General features: G+C 32.7%; 1 protein-coding gene across 4 annotated transcripts in view; it reads left to right on the top strand.

The window, feature by feature from the left end:
• LOC132741451 (ras guanyl-releasing protein 3-like) overlaps positions 1-22363 on the top strand; it is an 82792-nt gene that overhangs the window by 18949 nt on the left and 41480 nt on the right. Inside the window, exon 1 of one of the 4 annotated variants that reach the window (XM_060729612.1) lies at positions 6535-6865. The exons of the other annotated variants lie outside the window; for them this stretch is intronic. The gene's annotated coding sequence lies outside the window, so the exon portion shown is untranslated. Of the gene's footprint in view, positions 1-6534; positions 6866-22363 lie in introns of those variants that run through there. 4 annotated transcript variants of the gene reach the window in all.

Below are 22363 nucleotides of genomic sequence, written 5' to 3'. Positions count from 1 at the left end.
CAACAGGCAATCACTATGGCTTTTTGGTTTTTTAGACATAATTGTCAATTTACACAATTTAAATGCTTTATTGCATCGTTTCCCGTAGATGTAACACCAGTTTCCCGTACGTGTAACACCAGTCATGTAACCGTTCTACACTGCTGATCGTATACTATTACATGTATATGGCAGTGAAAAAAATAGCATCGGAGAATCATCATATTGGTTTTTGATTTTAGACATAATTGTCAATTTACACGATTTAGATGTTTTATTGCATAGTTTCCCGTATTGCCAGTCATGTAACTTTTCTACACAGTCACTACTGACCGTATACTAGTATATGGCAGTGAAAAAAAATGGCAACAGAGAATCATCATATCGGTTTTTGTTTTTAGACATAATTGTCAATTTACACGATTTAGATGTTTTAATGCATTGTTTCCCCGGTAGATGTAACACCGGTCATGTAACCTTGCTACACTGCTGACCTTATCACATATTGTTCAGTATTGTTTGTATTGTTTACAGAATTATCAGGAGGCATTCAATGCTGGTGTTAAAACCTACGTAAGATATTATTAATGGCATTATTAATCCATGACATTTCTGCAATGGAACAGAAATAGATTTGAGAGTTTGAGTGGAGAATTATTGAATTTAGGGCTAAGGTCACATTCAAGTGATGTAGTTTATATTGCTGTGACGCAGGTAAAATTTTTCATACTTCAGAAATAAGTCGTATTGGGAAAACAGAATGACAGAGGATAGTCCAGTTGTTGTTGTTTTTTAATTTATTTTGCAGGAAAATTATATCCATTAACTTCACTTTTAATATATTAAAAAAAAAGATACATTTGTCTGTTTTGTTTTATCATAGATTCTGTGTAATTGTGTAGGGGTTGATTACCACAGTGTGGTGGCATAACTATTTAAAGATACATGTTATAATTATATTGCGTTCAAACTGATATTTGAAAACATACGAGGGTTGTTCGGGAAGTTCTGGGAATTTTATCATATCTCCCTATATTTTTTGTTTCTAAGACGTAATATTTTGCACATACTAAGATTAGCATATCACGAAGCTATTCCTAAAAATTGAATAGAATCAGACAACAATAGCCGGAAATAGCAGTAACCATACGACACTATAACGCCGCACCGGAGCAGTCCGACTCTAAAGAAAGGTATAACGCGCTACACTAAAAATATTTCGTAATTTTGATAACGTAAAAAATGCGCGAAAACTCTGGTCAGCAGCGGAACGTCATGACGTCATTTCCTGAAAATATCATAATGTTATTTAAATTCTCAACGGATTAACATTGTTTTAGAGTTGTTGCCCAGAGCCACTGAGTAAACAACTTGACGTCAATAGGTGACGTTGAATTGCGAAGCATCGTGAAAGTTTGTGTTGCGCTGGAAAAGTCTTCCACAGAAACAATAAAATGATCAATTCTACAGGAAAATACAAGAAATGCAGTCCGGCTACAGTGTATAGATGGCATGCTCGTTTTAAAGAAGGAAGAAACCCTCCATACAGCCCGGACCTCGCTCCGATGGACTTCCATGTGTTCCCGGAGCTCAAATCACAGCTGCGTGGAAAACGCTTTGACTTAGCTGACTATCTTGTAAAGCATACGCAAGCTATAGTCTCGTCCTTTACCGATAGCTGGTACGTGGAAACATGGTAAGTGGATCAGCCGACAATAGAAATGCATCGAAATTGCAGGTGACTACGTTGAAAAGGTGCGACGATCGATGGACTTTAAAGTCGCATAACGTTGCAAATGACGTTGGCTTGCGCCCGGTGTTTGTTATATGGTTATTTACTATTTTTATTATGTTTTAGTTTCTGTGTGTATGATGATGATGATATTTTCAGATACTGTACAGTATATATTGAAATGAATGCGTATATATTTATATTTACGCTAACCCGACTACAACGTGTGCTATAAAACAATTCTCAGAACTTCCCGAACAACCCTCGTATTAATAGCTATACAGTCTCATTTGAAATGTAAAAAATATACATCTTTTAAATACATACAGGTTTTAAACTCTACATTCTACAGTAGTGTAAAAAATAGCAGTTTTATTATCTATTAGAAAGGACCAAATTTACTTGACAAGATATAAGGAATACAGCCTCCCAAACATACATAATTATGTAGTTATGCATTCTCATATTCAAATAAGACATAATTTATACAATAACATTCAGTAACAGTAAGAATTTCCTAGATTTCAATAAATTTCTGCAATAAAAGAATTTTACACAAAGATGAGCATAGAATATTTTTTACCGTTTATAGGCATATAAAATTCTGTTATTTTAGTAGCATCACAGTTGTCACATATTATTGTTCAATAATATTGGACAAATTGGCAGCTGTATGTAAATGCATAGATACATGATTGTATGTTATGTGTAATCAGTGTGTAATCATGTAATCAGTGTGTAATCACTGATTGTATTGGTGTGTTTTCAATGTGTAATCATACATATGCATCATACATGTAACTTATACTGTGTTGGTGCAAGGCGTAATACACAATCACCCCCCACCCCCCCTTACCAAAAAAAAGAGAGATGTACCATGCTATATATTTACATAATGGACATGGTCCAGTTTTGACTTCGGAACTGTCTTTTGTTATTATAAAAGGATATTCAATATCAAGTGTTAAAATTGTCAGTATCTATTAAACTATTAGAACAGAGACTGTTCCTACTGAACATGTGTTCATTACAAATTACTATAATCCTATGAATTGTATAAACAATATTGAATACAAAATTTTATTTTAAAAAATAAAAACAAAAGAAAAAATATAACTTTTAAGGTGCCAAGTACTTTTGTTATTACCTGTCTATATTTACATGATCATTTCTGTGTTTTAGTTATTTCATCTTCTGTAACCATGACAGTTGTTAGAATTTCAATTATATTTTCATATATTGGGACTAAGAGTGTGGTTTAGTGCACCTAAATCCAGTTTGTACTCTCCAGTAGTGTTATGACTGTTTCAAGGTGGTACCTCTTTTTGTCGACCTTCATATGTATGGCATGTGGATTGATTTGGTTACATGTTCCGGAATATCCTAGCTATTTTTTTACGGTAATTGTCTTTTCTATTCCCATTTCCCAATTTTTGTCCCATTTTTCCTTACACCCCGCCATCGTCCCTTTAATTCCCGTATCAGCCCTTTAGGTTTTTTTATATATTCTCTTATTAAGTTGTTAATTTTAACAGTTATTGGCACGTCCCTCCCCTCCTTTCTCCGCTATTGTGTGATCTCTTGTTTTTGCTTCAGTGCCTTCCTGGCACTATAAATCATGTGAATATTAAATATTAATGCACATAAAAACATAATATTATAATTAAAATGATTGATATTTTTTTAATTATTCAAATTTATTGCCTAAATGATCAAGGCAGGTGATTACGAATGACCTCATTATATATTATACCAGGAAGTGAAATGGTTAATTCATGAAATGTCAAACAGCTGGAGGCTGTTTAAATTGATTTTCTGTTGTAGTGTGATCTCTGAAGGTTTTTATTAATGAGGATTGAAAAATTACAATTTCTGTTTGAAGATAATACATGTTTTAATTTGAATCAGCTTTGACTTACAGGTCAATTCATGATATAGACTTTAAAACATTAGGGTCTGTGAAGGGTTGTTAGAGTAAGCACAGCATGATGCATGAAATTTATGTCAGTTATTGTTTGGCTTCTGTCATTTGACAGTGTCAGGAAGAGTTATAGCTTACTCAGTTTCGAGATTCAATTTTTGTGCATTTTACAAGTGCCAGTTAAGGCATATTTTGTTTTTTAGATGATTTTATGATATGATTTAATTTATGATAATAATTATCAAGGCTATAATACATGTTTAAGTTGGTTGTTTTATAAGGGAGGCCATTCATTAAGGAGTATAGCCCAAAAGCTGCTTCAACACCAAACTCGTCCCATCCACTTAGTGGACAAATTAGACCTCCCATAAGATATACAGACAGACCTTCCCATCATACAATATACCCGGACAGTCACTCAAGCCCTAGCACCTATTATTAATTTTATATGACTAACAAAAGCCCTCTCATAATTTACAGGGCAGTCACTCGAGCCCTAGCATCCATTAATTTTACAGGACAGACAAATTTAAAGCCCTCTCGTATTTTACAGTACAGTCAGTGACACCCTAGCAGCCATTAATTTTACATGACCAACAAAAGCCCTCTCATATTTTACAGGACAAACACTGACACCCTACCTTATGTGCTTTAAAATCATCTAGACATTGCCAATCACCACTTTGGATTGGGTTCAAATCCTGTGTGGTTTTATTCTTTCATGTAGAAGTATCTGAAATTACTCACCTTGAGGTTTTATTTTTTACCAGGAAAACTAAAAGTTTCCATAATGATGTCCCAAACAATGTCACTACAACAAATGTGTGACTCAATAACAAAGTATATTTATACAATTAATATACATCATACATCTACATATTGTATGTAACATGTGTTTGACCTACCTATTTATGAGCCATAATCACCTCATTAACATTGCTTAATTTTGTTATTGACCTATTTATCAATTTAGCAACATTATTGTGTGTTGTCAATCAGTGATAATTTTGTACAAATATAGATCTGTTAATGCTGTAGATTAGGAATAAAAGATAAAAATCTTAGTAAATAAGTTATCCAGATAGCAGTCGCTGACTTGTGCCTAGAAAAAATGTATCATTGTCGAAGAAATTTTAAACCACATTGACATACTTAATTGTATTGGTTGTATATTCAAATCAACATCGCAAATTTAATTTATAAGATAAAATGAACAAAATTAAATGATGGAAATGAATTACATGTTATACGATAGAACGAGAGACTAATTACTGTTGTAGTTTGGTAGGTCTGATTACTGGGAATGACCTTTGTCTTTGTTTATATTAACATTATGCCCCCTTCGGCTATCTTCTATAGTTTATAATGATTGATGAATAACCACCTGGTATACATAGTGTTATATGTCAAAGCAGGTAAACATACAGTACACAAACAGTGGTCATCACATTACAATGACCATATCAACGTTTTATAATGACCAATATGACTGACTTATGACATTTACCTCTTTACTTGTCATTGACCTTTGACCTGGTGCATTAACTCTTATAACCTGCTGGCAGCAACAGATTCTACCCAATAGCAACCAGTGCAGATCAAGACATGGCCGAGTGATTAACACCTCAGACTAGTAATCTAATAAATGCTAGCCGCACACGTTCAAACCCTGTCAGGGGCAAGTCGTTGTTAAATCCTTGAGCAAGAAACTTTACACTCATTGCTCAGTACTGGCAGATTCAAAAGTGTGTCTATAAGCTTATAGCTTCTTAATTAGAATACGATTGTAGCATTGTCCAGTACTAAAAATTTACAATCATAATAATTATTATGATGCACTAGAAGTTAAAAGATTAATATTGTTTTGCTCATTGTGCCAGAAACATGTTAGGATGTTTAAAGATTTAAAAGATTAAAAATTTTTTTTTAAAGAAATTGGTAACATTTGACCTCTACCTTCTCTGCCCCAAACTTAGGTTCAGTAAATTATTCTGAAGACATATATACTGTACATGTAATAAGATTATTGATTTTAGAAAGTTTGAAACTTCACACACAAGTATTGTTTGAAATTAATGAATATTTAAATATTGTATGCAGGTTTCTTTTGTTCTTGTATTTAATAACAAAGTTCCATTATGCTATAATGTTAAAGTCTATAGTTTTTAGTTTGTACACATATATACACACATATATATATATATAATCCAGCATTTTCAACATATGGTAAATGTATATGGCTTTAGGATATTTCAAACTTGGCACAGGCCACATTTAAGCTAGACTGTCGTGAAAAAATTACTCATTACTGTACCAACATGTTACGTTGACATCAACTTGACGGCAGTTAATCGTTTACAATTTTAAACATACAAATTAAAAAAGACACTTAAGATAGAAAAAAAAACCTTAAATGATCATTACAGAAAAGTAATATCATTTTAACTTTAAAGTCTTTTGTGTATTTATCATTGTCAGATTTTGTAAAGAGCTTAAAACATTAGATCGTTGTTTTCATTATTTGGCCCCAAGGAGTTAATTATAGCTGTCACATTATCATGTGTCAACTGTAATTGTTACTGTCACCCTTTAGAGGCTTCTAGCTCTTGTTGTTAACTTGTCATGTGGACACAATTCTCGCACAATGTTGTTGCTAATCATGTTTGGTAATTAGGTCAGACATATACATGACAGATTTGTTTGCTATTATATACCGTATCCTTGAGATCCTGCTTTCGGTATTGATTTTCAAAAAAAAAAATTTTTTCACTGGATAGGGGTGTTATTTGCATGGATAACAGGTGTATTGTGACTGGATATATATCAGCTTTTTCATTCTTACAGTAGATCTATGTCCATTGTGAAAAGATTTACGTTTGAATACAATAAAACGAGAGTGGAAAAAAAACAACAACAACATAGTGAAATATAGAGCAATTACACCAAGTTGAAAGAGAAAATTAGTGCCATTTACAGTAATCTGAAATAGACTGTATTTTTTTTTTTGCTAAGTGTTCGAATTGTTTACTTGTGTTGGAACAAAAGTTTTCATGTTTAGTAATGAACTTTGCAAGAATATCATATGGAATATTAGGATAAAGTTTACATTATCAGTATATACCGTGCAAGGTGCTTGAAAATTTGGATTGTGGATTTTTTTTTAAATAAAAAGTGAAAAGTTGGATTTTTATGAATTTTCTTGGATTCGGATTACATGATCATATGAAACTTTGGTAAGAACTTAAATCATGATATATTTATTAGCTCCATTTTCATAATAAATGTATATGTTTAAAAAAGATCAGTAACAAAATGTCTGCATGACTCGTGTAACTAACATAACCATAGAATCAGCATTGCATGGAATAACAAGTTACATAATTTTGACTTCCCTTTATACAGAATAACTTCCCCATTACTTCAACATTTTCACGATATATTTTATTTTTGAAGAAAACTTTGAAACTACTTAGTTACTAAGTGCTTTCATACTGATTATACTCGTTAATATCTTTAAACGCCCATATATGATAATTGGTTTAGTTTATAATTTAGCTCATTTGTTATAAAAGATAACTGCTTCTTTACATAACTCTCAAATCCACTTCAAGAATTAACCAATATTATTATAAGGAAATATCATTGTGACTCCATTTAAGGCTCATACAATCTGTATCTAAGTGAGAAGCAGAGGCCTAAAGCACTAAGTCTGGTGTTCAGTAGCTCTCCAGTTTATTAGTCCCTACCGGTTTACCGGAGGGGACTTTAGGTTTACCCTCCGTCCGTCTGTCCGTCTGTCCATCTGTCCGTCCGTCTGTCTGTCCGTCCGTCAGTCCGTCCGTCCACAAAACTGGATCCCGCAATAACTTGAAAAGTACTGAAAATATTTTTATGAAACTTGATATATGGATAGATGGCAGTATGGAGATTATGCACGTCTTTTTCTTTTCTTCCTATGTTGAATATTCTGGTTGCTATGGCAACAAATAGGCTGAAAATATGGCAAATTTTGCACATAAACTGGATCCAGTGATAACGCAAAAGTACTGGAAATATTTTTATGAAACTTGAAATATGGGTAGATGGTAGTCTGGAGATTATGCACGTCTTTTTCTTTTCTTCCTATGTTGAAAATTCTGGTTGCTATGGCAACGAATAGACTGAAATATGGCAATTTTTACACATAAACTGGATCCAGTGTTAACGCAAAAAGTACTGTAAATATTTTTATGAAACTTGACATATGGGTAGATGGCAGTCTTGAGATTATGCATGTTTTATCTGTTCTTCTTATTTTAAAAAAATATTGGTTGCCTTGGCAACAAATAGGCTTAAAACATGGCAAATATAACAATATTTGTGATTAGTCAAAAAGAGCTGAAAATTTTTATGAAATTGCATCTTTAATTCAAGAGTTATCTCCTCTTTAAGAATTTTGCTTTTTAAAATGTTATATTTTGGTAACAGGGATGTTTCAAATATTAAATTTAGAGTGTCCTTCAGTCCGTCTGTCTGTCTTTTCAACAAAACTGTTTCCTGTGATCACTTTTAAAGAGCTTTTCCAACAAATTTACTTAAAATAGAGAATAATAAAAACATTAGTGAATGGCCAATGGCCCTTCAGAATGTTGATGGGGTTCCATCTGGTAGGGGACTTATGGATTGCTTGCAATACTATGATAATTGCTTGTTTAACTTTATAAGACAAGTTTCATAACTCTAGTCTGAAAGTTGTTCTTATTGTTGCTTAAGCCAACTGGCAGGAAGCTGAGCAACTGAACATGACCCATGCAAGTTCCAGTGCAAAGCAAGATAATGATGGTCTGCACTCTGTCAGTACATATTTTGAAATTTTCCCTAAAATTGATCAGACAAATGGTTTCGTACGGTTACAAAGATGGATGAGTCCATTTGATATATTTAGTGTAAAAAAGGTTAATCAACGATGAGTTTTGATGAATATCTGTAATTTGTGTTACTTATATGGAGGTATAATGGTTCATTAACCTAGGTTTACATTTATTGCCAGATGATAACTGACTATCTGAATTATTCATTGCTTGAACTTTATTTAGCATAATGTATTTTAGGAAATCAGATTAACTTGCTACAGTAAAAAATACTCCATACTTGGTCATTCCCTTCCTACTTTTATGACTTTGTTGGACAAATTCTCCTCATAGAATAAGTAATATTCGCCCATTTTTCAGTAATCAACGAAAATTTTCTTTTAAGAGTACAGTGTTCTTAAAATAGCTGTTGACATCCATAAACTTTGGCTGTATTTTCATTTCGTTTTTTCCCTTTCTCTGTCGCGGTCTCCTAATAAATAAGAGGACAAAAATAGCCTTCCGTTGTGTGCTCAGTACATAATTAGACTGTAAATGCTATTTTTAGGTCACATGGCGGCTTTCTTTGCAAATAAAATGAATCATTTGATGACTATAATTACTGAGTGGATACATAATAAATGAACTGGTGAGGTGGAATAAAGAATGTTATAGGCATTATTATCCTAACACAGATCTGTGTTCAAACAAACACTCAAAAGCTAGCAAGCTTTTTTTCTCTCTCTCTTTTCAGGATAAATTTAATACTATATCATTTGTGACCTTACCAGATCTTTTTAGATAAATCTTCAAAATATCTTTTAGCAAGTTCACTATCCAACTTTTCATCTTTGACCTTATTCAGATCTTTTTTCAGACTATTTTATAGATAAATCAAAAACACTCTTTTAGCAAGTTCACACTTAATTCAACTATTTCAACTTTGACCTATTCATATTTTTTTATGCCCTTGAAGGGCGGCATATTAAAATCGCACCATCCGTCTGTCTGTCATTGCGTCCCCACTTCATTCGTGTCCATACTGTAACTTTTGTCATACATTGGGGAATTTTGAAATAACTTGGCACAAATGTCTACCACATCAAGACAATGTGTCACATCCAAGAACCACATCACTACTTCAAAGGTAAAGGTCACACTATCATTTGAAGTTTCACATTATCACAATAAGAGTAAATAGGTACACACATTCATGTCGGGACTGTAACTTTTTCATTCATGGAAGGATTTTAGAATAACTTGGAATAAATGTCTACCAAATCAAGACGATGTGTTGGTCCCTACCTAAAAGGTCAAGGTCACACTATCATTTTGAAGTTCACTTTATCACAATTAGAGTTTATTAGGTTCACACATTTGTGTCCGGACTGCAACTTTGTCATGCATCTAAGGATTTTAAAATAACTAGGCATAAATAGATGACATGTCTTGTTCAAGATCCATGTCCCTTCAAGGTCAAGGTCACACTTATAGTTTGAAGGGAGTCATTCCCTCGAGAAGAGTTTGAAGATACACATTCATGTCCAGACTGTAACTTTGTCATGCATGGAAGGTTTTCAAAATTACTTGGCACAAATATCTACCACATCAAGACAATTTGTCATGGCTAAGGCTCATATCCGTCTGTGCGTCCCCTCTTACACAACAATCATATAGCATTTCATTTCACAAGAACAATATTAAGCAATTAGTTACTTTCATTCTCTTTCTTTTCATAATACCTGCATGCTTAAGAAACTTTTTCGGGGGCATTCGCCACTTGCGTGACAGCTCTTGTTTGACTAGTTGATAGATAAAACTTCAAAATAGTTTTAGCAAGTTCACTATTCTGATCCTTGACCTTATTCAGATCTTTTTCAGTAAATTTTCAACATACTCTTTTGCAACTTCTGCATTTAAAAGAGATAATTAGTTCTGTCTGAGAATATGGTTGCATATTATATTAAATTCTGGTTGTCACAGTCTTTCTCATAACCTTTTAGCACTACCAAGATAATTGAATTTTTATGTATATCATAAGCCTTTTAAGCATCCTTTTAAGAAACATAGCGTCTTGTCTTGAAAGTATTCAGATGTATTTAAACTGCTCAAAATAATGAATGGTAGATGGTAAGATTTGCAGTTTTAGCTCACCTGAGCACAAAGTGCTCAGAGATGAGCTTTAGTGATGGCAGTGTGTCTGTCATCTGTAACTTTTGCCTGATACTGTTGTGTACATTTTCTATAAATAACTTCTTTCCTAAACCACTGGATTTTGACCACACTTTACATGAATGATCCTTAGGTGGTTTTCTACAAAAGCTAGTCTGCTGCATAATTAAGTCACATGAGCTAAAAATGTGATCTTCAAAGAACTTATCCTCAGAAACTACAATACCCAGAGCCAAGATTTTTCGCATGTAGTGTCACCTTGAGGTCCTGTACAAATGTAATATAAATCATGCCCTTTTTGTCAAAAATGGCCCTGCCCTAGGGGTCACTTAGTTTATCTATAAACTAGTCTTAAAAGTCATACACCTGGAGTCAAAATTGGCAGCACTTTTAAGAATAACTTAAAAGACATCTCCTCAGAAACTACAATGCCAAGAGCTTAGACTGGTATAGGAAAATACATTTAAGTCTTTTTTATGAAACTTTAATACCAAGTGCTTAGTTATTGGGCATGTAGCATTGCCAAGTAGACCTTTACAAAAGTGACATAAGTCATGGCCCTGGGGTTATAAATGGCCTGCCCTGGTGGTCACTTATTTTACAGTTTTGCAGCCTGCAAACCCAATGTGACCTTATTACTGGCTTTAACCTTTTCTAGCAATGTAATTCGAAGCTGAGCGATCTAGGGCTATCATGGTCCTGACTTGTTTTATTTATAGTGTTAAATTAATGGAAACCAGTATGATGCTTCTTGAAGTTGTGTTATATTCAATTTTTTCAAAGTATAATACAAGTGAAAGAACTCTATCTTTATTTTGTAATACAATGTAGCCTTTACCTGATACTGATATAACAGTTGCTGAATGATGTAATAGCTGTTTCTAAATGATTTAAAAGTTTTTAATTAATGTTATAACTGTTACTTTATTTGATAGTTGTTATCTGATGTAATAGCTGTTACTTTGTTTGAATTTTAAAAAAAATAAAGTTTTTAATCATTTAGGTTTTAGTTTTTACTGGATTTGAAAGTTGATGTTGACATAGATGTAATAGCTGTTACTAAAGATTTGATAGCTGTTAATTTATGTAATTGCTGTTATTTCATTTGATTGTTGGTAATTGATGTATTATTGCTGTTACTTGATTTGAAAGTTGTTTATTAACCAGGTTTTCAATTTTGAAAATCCTGGTTATTAGATTGGGGTATGGCGGGCGGATGGGCGGATGGGCGGATGGGCGGATGGGCGGCTGGGCGGATGGGCGGGCGTCAAACGAAATTGTGTCCGCTCTGTAACTCTTCAACCCTTTGAAGAATTTTGATGAAACTTCAGACAAATGTTTACCACATCAAGATGACGTGCAGAACGCATGTTCCGCATGGCTGGCTCCAAGGTCAAGGTCACAGTGACATTAACATTGAAAATCCTGTCCGCTCTGTAACTCTTCAACCCTTTGAAGAATTTTGATGAAACTTCAGACAAATGTTTACCACATCAGGATGACGTGCAGAACGCATGTTCCGCATGGCTGGCTCCAAGGTCAAGGTCACAGTGACATTAACATTGAAAATCCTGTCCGCTCTGTAACTCTTCAACCCTTTGAAGAATTTTGATGAAACTTCAGACAAATGTTTACCACATCAAGATGACGTGCAGAACGCATGTTCCGCATGGCTGGCTCCAAGGTCAAGGTCACAGTGACATTAACATTGAAAATCCTGTCCGCTCTGTAACTCTTCAACCCTTTGAGGAATTTTGATGAAACTTCAGACAAATGTTTACCACATCAAGATGACGTGCAGAACGCATGTTCCGCATGGCTGGCTCCAAGGTCAAGGTCACAGTGACATTAACATTGAAAATCCTGTCCGCTCTGTAACTCTTCAACCCTTTGAGGAATTTTGATGAAACTTCAGACAAATGTTTACCACATCAAGATGACGTGCAGAACGCATGTTCCGCATGGCTGGCTCCAAGGTCAAGGTCACAGTGACATTAACATTGAAAATCCTGTCCGCTCTGTAACTCTTCAACCCTTTGAAGAATTTTGATGAAACTTCAGACAAATGTTTACCACATCAAGATGACGTGCAGAACGCATGTTCCGCATGGCTGGCTCCAAGGTCAAGGTCACAGTGACATTAACATTGAAAATCCTGTTTACATGATTTTAACTTGATTTGGCAGTCAAAGGTCATATCATCTTTGGAGGTAATTTAAAAAAGATATGATATATTATTTCATGTCTACTTTGTAACTTGTTTTTCATTATACAGAATTATCAATATAATTATAGTGAACAAATTCTTCTGTGCTGAACTCGTCCTACATTTCTCAACGGATTTTGTTCAAACTTTCACAGAAGCTTTGTCATCAAGCACCCTGGCACATATTGTCGGGGTTTTGTGATTGGATAGTTTTTGACCTAATTATGGCCCTTTGTTTTTTTCCTTATACATAATATTATAGTGAACACTTCTTCAGTGGCAATTCCTCCTACATTATTCATGTTTTACATTGCACATAGTTACATTGTTTGTTGCTTGTATTTGTATTTCAAATACAACATATTTATCTACAATGGTGATAATTGAAAACCTGGTTTCATGGCATTGCCATGTTTCTTGTTTTAAATGTTATAGCTATTACTTCATTTGATAATAATTTATTGATGAATTAGCTGATACTTTGAAAGTTGTAAATTTATGTAATAGCTCTTCCTTGATTGGACCCTCATTAAGCCTAGATTAGACAATTTATTGCCTTCTTTTGCCATTTAGGATGTTGATCAGAATTTTTTCTGTGGTGGGGTTACAGGTTTTTTCGTATTTTTAATTAAAAATTATGTAAACAGTTTTGAAACAGATGATAACAGATGTTGTTATGTTTACTTAAAAATTTAATTAATATCATTGTAAAAAAAAGAAGACATTATTCATATCAAATCTGTTTTATTGACATTTGGGGCTAGCTTCCACATTCACAGTGTCACTGGTTATAAACTTGACAATAAAGATACCCGGAACAAGGCAATTGTCGTTTTTTTCCATGTACAAATTTTAACAGTAAAAAAAACAATTTTGTAAATATATTGCACAATGCGTTATTCTGACTTATTACATGTTTTCCGAAACTCGGCAGATAACTTTTGTTTCCGCTTTTAACTATTTCTGATGTCATGCAAAATTGAAATGCTATATGTAACTTTAGCATACACCTTAAACAGGCATGATTTAAAGTACCATTATGCCCACCCAAGTTTAAATTGCAAGTGTAAAGGTGAAATTATAAATAACTTTACATTTTGGTAAATTGTTTTCAAATTTAAAATTTAATATGCAAAAGTTATAAATAACCCATAAGATTTTCCATCAATATAGCTTTCGTATTTATTAGTAACATCCAATTTAAAAAGAGTGGGGCATTTTGTTTATATTTTTCTAAACATTGTTGTTATCAGTTATTGGTGAATGAATGTTTTTGAAGTAAGTCTTTTGAAAAACAAAGCTAATTCAGCTCAACTCAAAGTGAAAAAAAAATAATAGGCTCTCATTGACATTAATGTCACTTTAATTTATAATCTTGAAAATTTTAACAAAAATAAAAAAAATTGTCTCTCCATGAAGCAGGTGAATCAATTGTTCCCATTGGCTTTGTCACTTATCAATTATGATGAAAACTTGTTATTACTATAATAGTAACTCAACATTCCTTCTGGAGCTATTTTTCTCCAGGTATTTAAAATTTCCAGACCACCAATGTGCTTGAGTAAACAAGATAGTTAGTTTTTTTGTGATTCCTGTTCTCATCTTTATTAAATGATATTGGACATCATAATTAAATTGATGTTTTTATTCAAGAAAATGAATATCCCTTCGTTTTTTCATAATTTTCCTTAGAAACTGCACGTTCATGTGAGATTTTATATTAATTGAAATGTGATATTTAAGGCAAAATGGCAGCTGTGAGTGGTTGTAGTAGAGTACTACGATTATTAATTAGTTCCACATGGGGTCTGGCTCTCTGTGTTGGGGAATGCAAGGAATTGAAGAATTGAAGGGGGGGCGTTTGGATTATAATGCAATATAATTGTAAACATAATACTTACCCATATGAATTTTCACCTTTATTTCTACCATGTGCGAAAGTTAAGTTGACTATAACAATTTTGTTATCCCCCTGATATTATGATAATATGCAATGAATATAACCCTGTATACCAATATGTAAAGCCTCTCAGCTCAAATATCAACAAAATATTTCTACAGTTTGTTATAATAAGTATCTAATGCATAATTTCAATGATAATTAAATATATCGAAAAATCTTTGAAACTACTGTGGACAGTTTGAAATTCATATAATGGACAAGTCAAATACACACAAAACAGCTGGAGAAAATAAGGCTGAAAACTTCTTAGTGCAGTAAAGAAAATCTCTCCAGATACACACAGCATTGGACTTGAAAACTCTCACAGACAGCAGTGACTACTTTCTATACATGATATTGATTATTTCTCCTTACATGACCATGAAACATTTTTATTAGGCATTGCTTCTTATAATATTGTCCTAACCCTTACCACGCTAAATATCTTAAATGGACTTGTCCATGTCTCATTCTGGACAAAACCATTCATCAGTTTGAGGGAAATTTTTAAAAATATCCTTATACCACGCTAAATACCTTAAATGGACTTGTCCATCTTTCATTTTGGACAAAACCATTAATCAGTTTTAGAGATTTTTTTTAAAAAGTATGTGCTGACAGAATAGGGAACAGTGCAGACAATTATCAGATGGCATGGATGAGCTGGCTGATCTTGGTATGCACTCTGGTCACATAGGTAATTTTAGTTGAAATTTTAGTTAATTTGTACAATATTAAGATAATTGTATTTAAAATTGAAGAACATATGAGAACTTAAATGCATTTGTAAAAGATACATAAATTATTATGTGAATATGGAGCATATGTGATTTTTGATGAGTTTGTACATGATACATATGTGAATTCTAGAGCATATGAGAGCATATGAGAGCTTAAATGCATTTGTGCAAGATACATATGTGTAATCTTAGTCAGAGCATATAAGATTTTCAATGAATTTGTACAAGATACATGTTTGAATTCTAGAGCAAATGAAATTTTCAATGCATTTGTACAAGACACATGTTTGAATTCTAGAGCAAATGAGATTTTCAATGAATTTGTACAAGATACATGTTTGAATTCTAGAGCAAATGAGATTTTCAATGCATTTGCACAAGACAAATGTTTGAATTCTAGAGCAAATGAGATTTTCAATGCATTTGTACAAGATACATGTGTGAATTCTAGAGCAAATGAGATTTCAATGATTTTGTACAAGACACATGTTTGAATTCTAGAGCAAATGAGATTTTCAATGCATTTGTACAAGACACAGTCATGTGTGAATTCTAGAGCAAATGAGATTTTCAATGAATTTGTACAAGATACATGTGTGAATTCTAGAGCAAATGAGATTTTCAATGCATTTGTACATTTTAGATACATGTGTATTCTAGAGCATATGAGATTTTCAATGAATTTGTACAAGATACATGTGTATTCTAGAGCATATGAGATTTTCAATGAATTTGTACAAGACACATATGTGAATTCTAGAGCAAATGAGATTTTCAATGCATTTGTACAAGATACATGTGTGAATTCTAGAGCAAATGAGATTTTCAATGCATTTGTACAAGATACATGTGTATTCTAGAGCATATGAGATTTTCAATGAATTTGTACAAGATACATGTGTGAATTCTAGAGCAAATGAGATTTTCAATGCATTTGTACAAGATACATGTGTATTCTAGAGCAAATGAGATTTTCAATGAATTTGTACAAGATACATGTGTGAATTCTAGAGCATTATGAGATTTTCAATTAATTTGTACAAGATACATGTGTGAATTCTAGATCATTATGAGATTTTCAATGCATTTTGTACAAGATACATGTGTGAATTCTAGAGCATTATGAGATTTTCAATGAATTTGTACAAGATACATGTGTGAATTCTAGAGCATTATGAGATTTTCAATGCATTTTGTACAAGATACATGTGTGAATTCTAGAGCATTATGAGCTTTTCAATGCATTTTGTACAAGAAACATGTGTGAATTCTAGAGCATTATGAGATTTTCAATGCATTTGTACAAGATACATGTGTGAATTCTAGAGCATTATGAGATTTTCAATGAATTTGTACAAGACACATGTGTGAATTCTAGAGCAAATGAGATTTTCAATGAATTTGTACAAGACACATGTGTGAATTCTAGAGCAAATGAGATTTTCAATGAATTTGTACAAGACACATGTGTGAATTCTAGAGCAAATGAGATTTTCAATGAATTTGTACAAGATACATGTGTGAATTCTAGAGCAAATGAGATTTTCAATGAATTTGTACAAGATACATGTGTGAATTCTAGAGCAAATGAGATTTTCAATGAATTTGTACAAGATACATGTGTGAATTCTAGAGCAAATGAGATTTTCAATGAATTTGTACAAGATACATGTGTGAATTCTAGAGCAAATGAGATTTTCAATGAATTTGTACAAGATACACATGTGAATTCTGATAATCATTGTGAGACCACACACTATGTAAGACTTACATTGATTATGAATTTTATATCTTATTACATTATGTGAAACATGCTATATATCGTAACACTTTGCAAATTAAAAAAAAGTATATATTTTTTTAGATTAATTTTTTATCTGTTTGAAAATGTATCAAAAATGAACATATACAAAATTATACATACCGTATAGTTGCTCCCAGCAAAGATTCTTACGGTAATAAAAAAGTGAAAATTTTAGGTTAACAGAAATGAGGCCACAAGTTAGGAATAAAGCCGAGTATTTATATGGAAGCTAATATTGAACTTGTACTATCAGCGTGAACTTTATTGCTTGATAATATTCAAATTTTAGTATGAAAATAAACTTAAAATAATTGATGTCAATAATTCAATATAAAGGTTTAATATCTCACTGACAAGAACACTTGTGTTTATGATAAGTATTTAAACTTACGGCTATAAATGATTTATTTTGCTGTGATTTTTAATTTCTAGTGAAACTATTTTGATAGTTATTTTAAAGGTCTGCAGTGTATTTTTTTTTTGTGATACATGTTTAATTAATAAGCGAGGATGAGTTTTGCATTCCCAGGATATTTAGAATATACTCCAATTAAAAAGAATAAAAAAAGTGCACGGAAGCATAAATATGAGAAGTTGCATATAGGTGAGTTAAGCATATAAATTATAGTTTTTAGCTTGACTATAGTATATAAATATTACATGTATATAAGTATGTAAGTATTGGGAGAGCTTTAACCCTAATCATGCTGCCAAGGTGGCAACAAATTTTACACATGCAACCAGTGCAGACCAAGATCAGCTGTCACTATTCAAGGTCTGTGCTATAATTTCACTTTTCTTTTACTATATTTTGAAATATTCCATAAAATGGTGAATGGTTTAGACAAGACTGAAAATAGACAAGTCCATTAAATTTTAAGATATTGTAATTTAGCATAGAAAGGGAAATTCTAAATTTGGAATTATTTGGTTTGCTTCTGACCTTAACTCCTACTGACTTGGGTGACAATGTAAATGATTGTTTCGATCAACAAGATTATTAAACCTTGGGTGAAGATTTTCATAGGACACCATTTTTTTCCACTGAACTCTTTTAAGTATATTTTTTGAAACTTTTAAAACATGTCATTTACCCTTAATCCAGTTGGTTGCTTATGCAGCTATGGCATTATAATAGCTGGTGTTTATAATTCTGTCATGGAATTTGAGAAAATTATCCCATCTTCTTAAAATTTCAGTTAAATGTTTTTTTGTGTTTTCGTACCACACAATATTTTCACTGTAAACTTACATATAAACAAGACAAGTTACAAATCTGAGTGTCCTAATTTAAGAGGTGTATGAGTTAAATTGTTGAAAAATTTTGATATATGATAATGTTAAATGTGAGGAAACTAAATGCTGTAAAAAATGAAAATACACATCATGAAATACATTAAACAAATAATACTTTTTACTTTAAGATATCAGTGTTCAGACTTGATAGTGTAAATGTAATATGATACATCTTGCTTTATAATGTTGAATCATTGTTAACATGCAATTATTTTATTACTGCATAACAATTTCTTCACAGCACCATTAAAAAAAAAAAATCCGTTTTTTTACAAACAAATTTTATTTTAAATATTAAAAGTAATATTCGGTGCGTGTTGCCAATTATATGGTTGTTGTTACTGAATTTGTTTTATACTTCATAATCCTGCGAGAGCCCCTCCCCATGGCTGAGCGTTGTCCGTCCCTCATAGTTGTAGGTTGGAATCCTGCCGGGCACTTTGGATCCTTTCATTTCGTAATTTTGCGAGCCCCCCATGGCTAAGTGGTGTCTGTCCCTCATGGAAGTAGGTTTGAATCCTGTCGGGGACTTCAAGCTAGCTTATGGAAGATTTGTGGTTCTACTCAAGTCTAGCGGCTAGATTGTTTCTGGAATAATTGACAAAGAGGCATCATTCTGTCGGGTCTTCTTTCCCAAATTTTTTTTTTAAAGATTACATGAATAGATGTTATCTTGAACTTAGCAAAGTGGGGTTTTCCCGCTAATCTGTAGGTACAAACTAATTTTTACCATAATTATAGCTTCATGGTGCACTACCTGTCACAAATGATTAGTCAACCTGTTCTGCTTATTTTTGAAGCTGTTAAATTGTAAAAGTTTGTTTGTACCTACGTTAATAGCTGGAAAAACCCAAATATTCTTAATTCAGGAGTAGTCTTTTAAGCAAGGTGTTAATACTACTATATTGATCTAACATTACGGTATAACAAATACGGAAGTACCAATAGTGAATTTGATATATTGACTGGACAATCAGCATTTCATCTGACATTGTTTGTGAACTCTGCCGAGTGATTGTTTTTGGTATTGTTTATGTTCCATGTAACATTCGCACAACCCGTCCCTTCATATAGCTGTTTAGATATTGAAATTAAAGTGGCAAAAGTAAACAGAGCGGTGATTGTATTAGATTTTTATTATCTGTCACTATGGCTTAAAGTACTGGATGTTATTATGATAGTGTTTACTCGGAGAAGTTTTAAAGGAAGCTTTGTTACTTTGAATCATTTCCTCATCACCCCTTACTGTGAATTCTTCTAACAAAGGATGGGTAGTTGGGGGAAATGTGAGGAAGAAATCAAACCAATTTATATTTAATAAAAAAAAACTGTCATGGAGTTGAGGAAAATTTTTGTGTTTCTAAATTGACTTCATGAACATTTATTGTTGGTTTTGGGAGATCTTTGGTTCTACAAAGGTGCCTCATTATACATGAAATTGTCTTTAATGGGTCTTCTGCTACATTGAAATGTTGTAAGGTCATACTAACAATGTCAAGGTCATGGTAATGGAGAAAGGTCACACATAGTTACCTTAGTGCAGTAATGGGTAATAACTCCTATGAATTTAAGGAGTTAACCTGTTACTGCATTATGGTGACAATATGTCCCTTTGTGCAATATATGAAACATTAGCAGGCATCTGGAACCATTGACTGTCAGTAGCAAGCCAAATAGCTTGATATTACATTAACAAATCAAAGGTCCCTCAGTTGTTGGATTCCAGTGGGCAGATAATCTTGAAACATTTATACCGGTCGTTCACAGAAACCCTTTTTTCTAAGTTAAGGGCCAGTTACACAGACGGTCGGTCCCCAATCGGTCATTTAATTTTAAATTTACTCACTGTTATGATCGGTTGTCATGCATGATTTTATTTCTGGTTTTCTGTGAAAACGTCCATCGGTGACAGAAAGCAAACTCAAATGGGTTGGATCAGTGATAAAAATGCTGAAGTACTATCGGTTTTTATCGTTTGTAAATCAGAGCTAAATCGGGCGTAACACTGATTAATCAGTGTTTGATAGCTAGTCATCAATGGTTGAACACTTTCCGTCGGTGATTCAAATTTGGTTATCTTTGTCCTATCAGCGATATTGGTGATTAAGAGCTTGCATATTTCGTGATATAGGTTGCTGTCAGTTATTTGTAAAATATTTTCACCGATCGAGAATTTTAAACATGTTTAAAAATCGCAATCGGTAATTTTTCACCGATAAAACTTATCTTTTTCCAATAGCAGTTGATAGGTGGAAAACATTTATTGGTGACCAATACACGTAGGTGATATCGGTGTTAAATACTCTGTCATCAGTTAACTCCATAATTTGGCTAAAAAAACTACCGATCAATCACCGATGGCTCTGTGTAACTGTGGTGTTAAAGTACAAAATTCAACACAAATGGCAAATTTGAGTGGCATCATGACTGAGTGGTTAATGCGTTGGACTAGTAATATAAAGATTGCTAGCCTCGTGGGTTCAAGCAGTTGCATCCTATAGTAAGAAACTTAATATACATTGCTCAGTATGAACTGATTCAAGAGTGTGTCATATAAGCTTATTATAGCATCCTGCACAATGGAACTAAATAAATAAATATGTATAATCCGGTCACACAACTAACCGAAATATAGAAACACTTCCGAAATACCGGAATACCCGATAATAGATATAAGAAAGCCAAAATACCCATTAATGATAGATTAAGGAAGCCAACTAATACACCCGATATATTTATGGATCCGGAATACCGCAGGTTTTAACCAAAATAACATCTAATTATTGCTTTGAAATCGTGTTTTAAAACAGACTGTTGTCTGGAAAACAAATCACTCCCAGACCTTGTACAACTTGTACAAGACCTAGAAAAAAGGACAGTTCAAATGACTGAGAAGTACTTTATTACAAAGCGGGGACTATAGACTGGCAAAGACTCACAGACAATTTGAAAAGATGAAAACTGTTATAATTTGCAATTTGAAATTGCAGATACAGACAACAATCTGTAAATTATCTGTCTTTGTGAATAACTCCAAAAAAAAAAAAACCCCAGCGAATTATTCTTACTGTACAGTACACACGACAATAAGGCTAACATGAGAATTATGACACAAAATATTAAATTGAGTGATTATTTATCTTTTAAGGTATTTCGGCTTTCTTATATCTGTTATCAGATATTCCTAGGGTATTTCGGTAGTGTATCGGTATTTCCGCTATCGTGTGACCCAGTACAATCTAAAGTGACTATGATAACTTTTGATTGCACCCTTAAGTGTCAAAAAAAGAAACCCACATAAAAAAAAAGATAAATTATCTAGTGTGAAGTTGTCATAAAAAAATAATACAGAATGAAATATTTTGAATCTTAAATCTTGATCAATCCAGGACAACTTAAATTTCCTCTTATTAATGGGGTACTCAAATTTTCATTGTTTCCTCATGTTTGTATGAGGTTTATAAGACAAACAGTTGATGTTTTATGTTGGCTTATATTTTATGAATCTCGGAAACACTACACGTTTGTGTAAATATTACTCATCATGTGTTATTTGTTTGAAAAGTGTAAAATTGGTATAATTTTGCAAATAACGTGACAAACTGTTCCAGTTTAATACAAGAAAAGCATTGATGCAAAGCATCAAAGGGCGACGCCAAAAGAATTTGATCCAGGTTTGCACCTAAATTACATTTTTTTGGTTTGTGACAATTTTAAGATGAACACAAGTTCTTTTATCAAT

Source organism: Ruditapes philippinarum, unplaced genomic scaffold (assembly GCF_026571515.1).
Source record: "Ruditapes philippinarum isolate M1 unplaced genomic scaffold, ASM2657151v2 ctg112_1_1_1_1, whole genome shotgun sequence".
Classification (NCBI taxonomy): Eukaryota; Metazoa; Mollusca; class Bivalvia; order Venerida; family Veneridae; genus Ruditapes; species Ruditapes philippinarum.
This window is presented reverse-complemented; position numbering and strand designations above follow the sequence as displayed.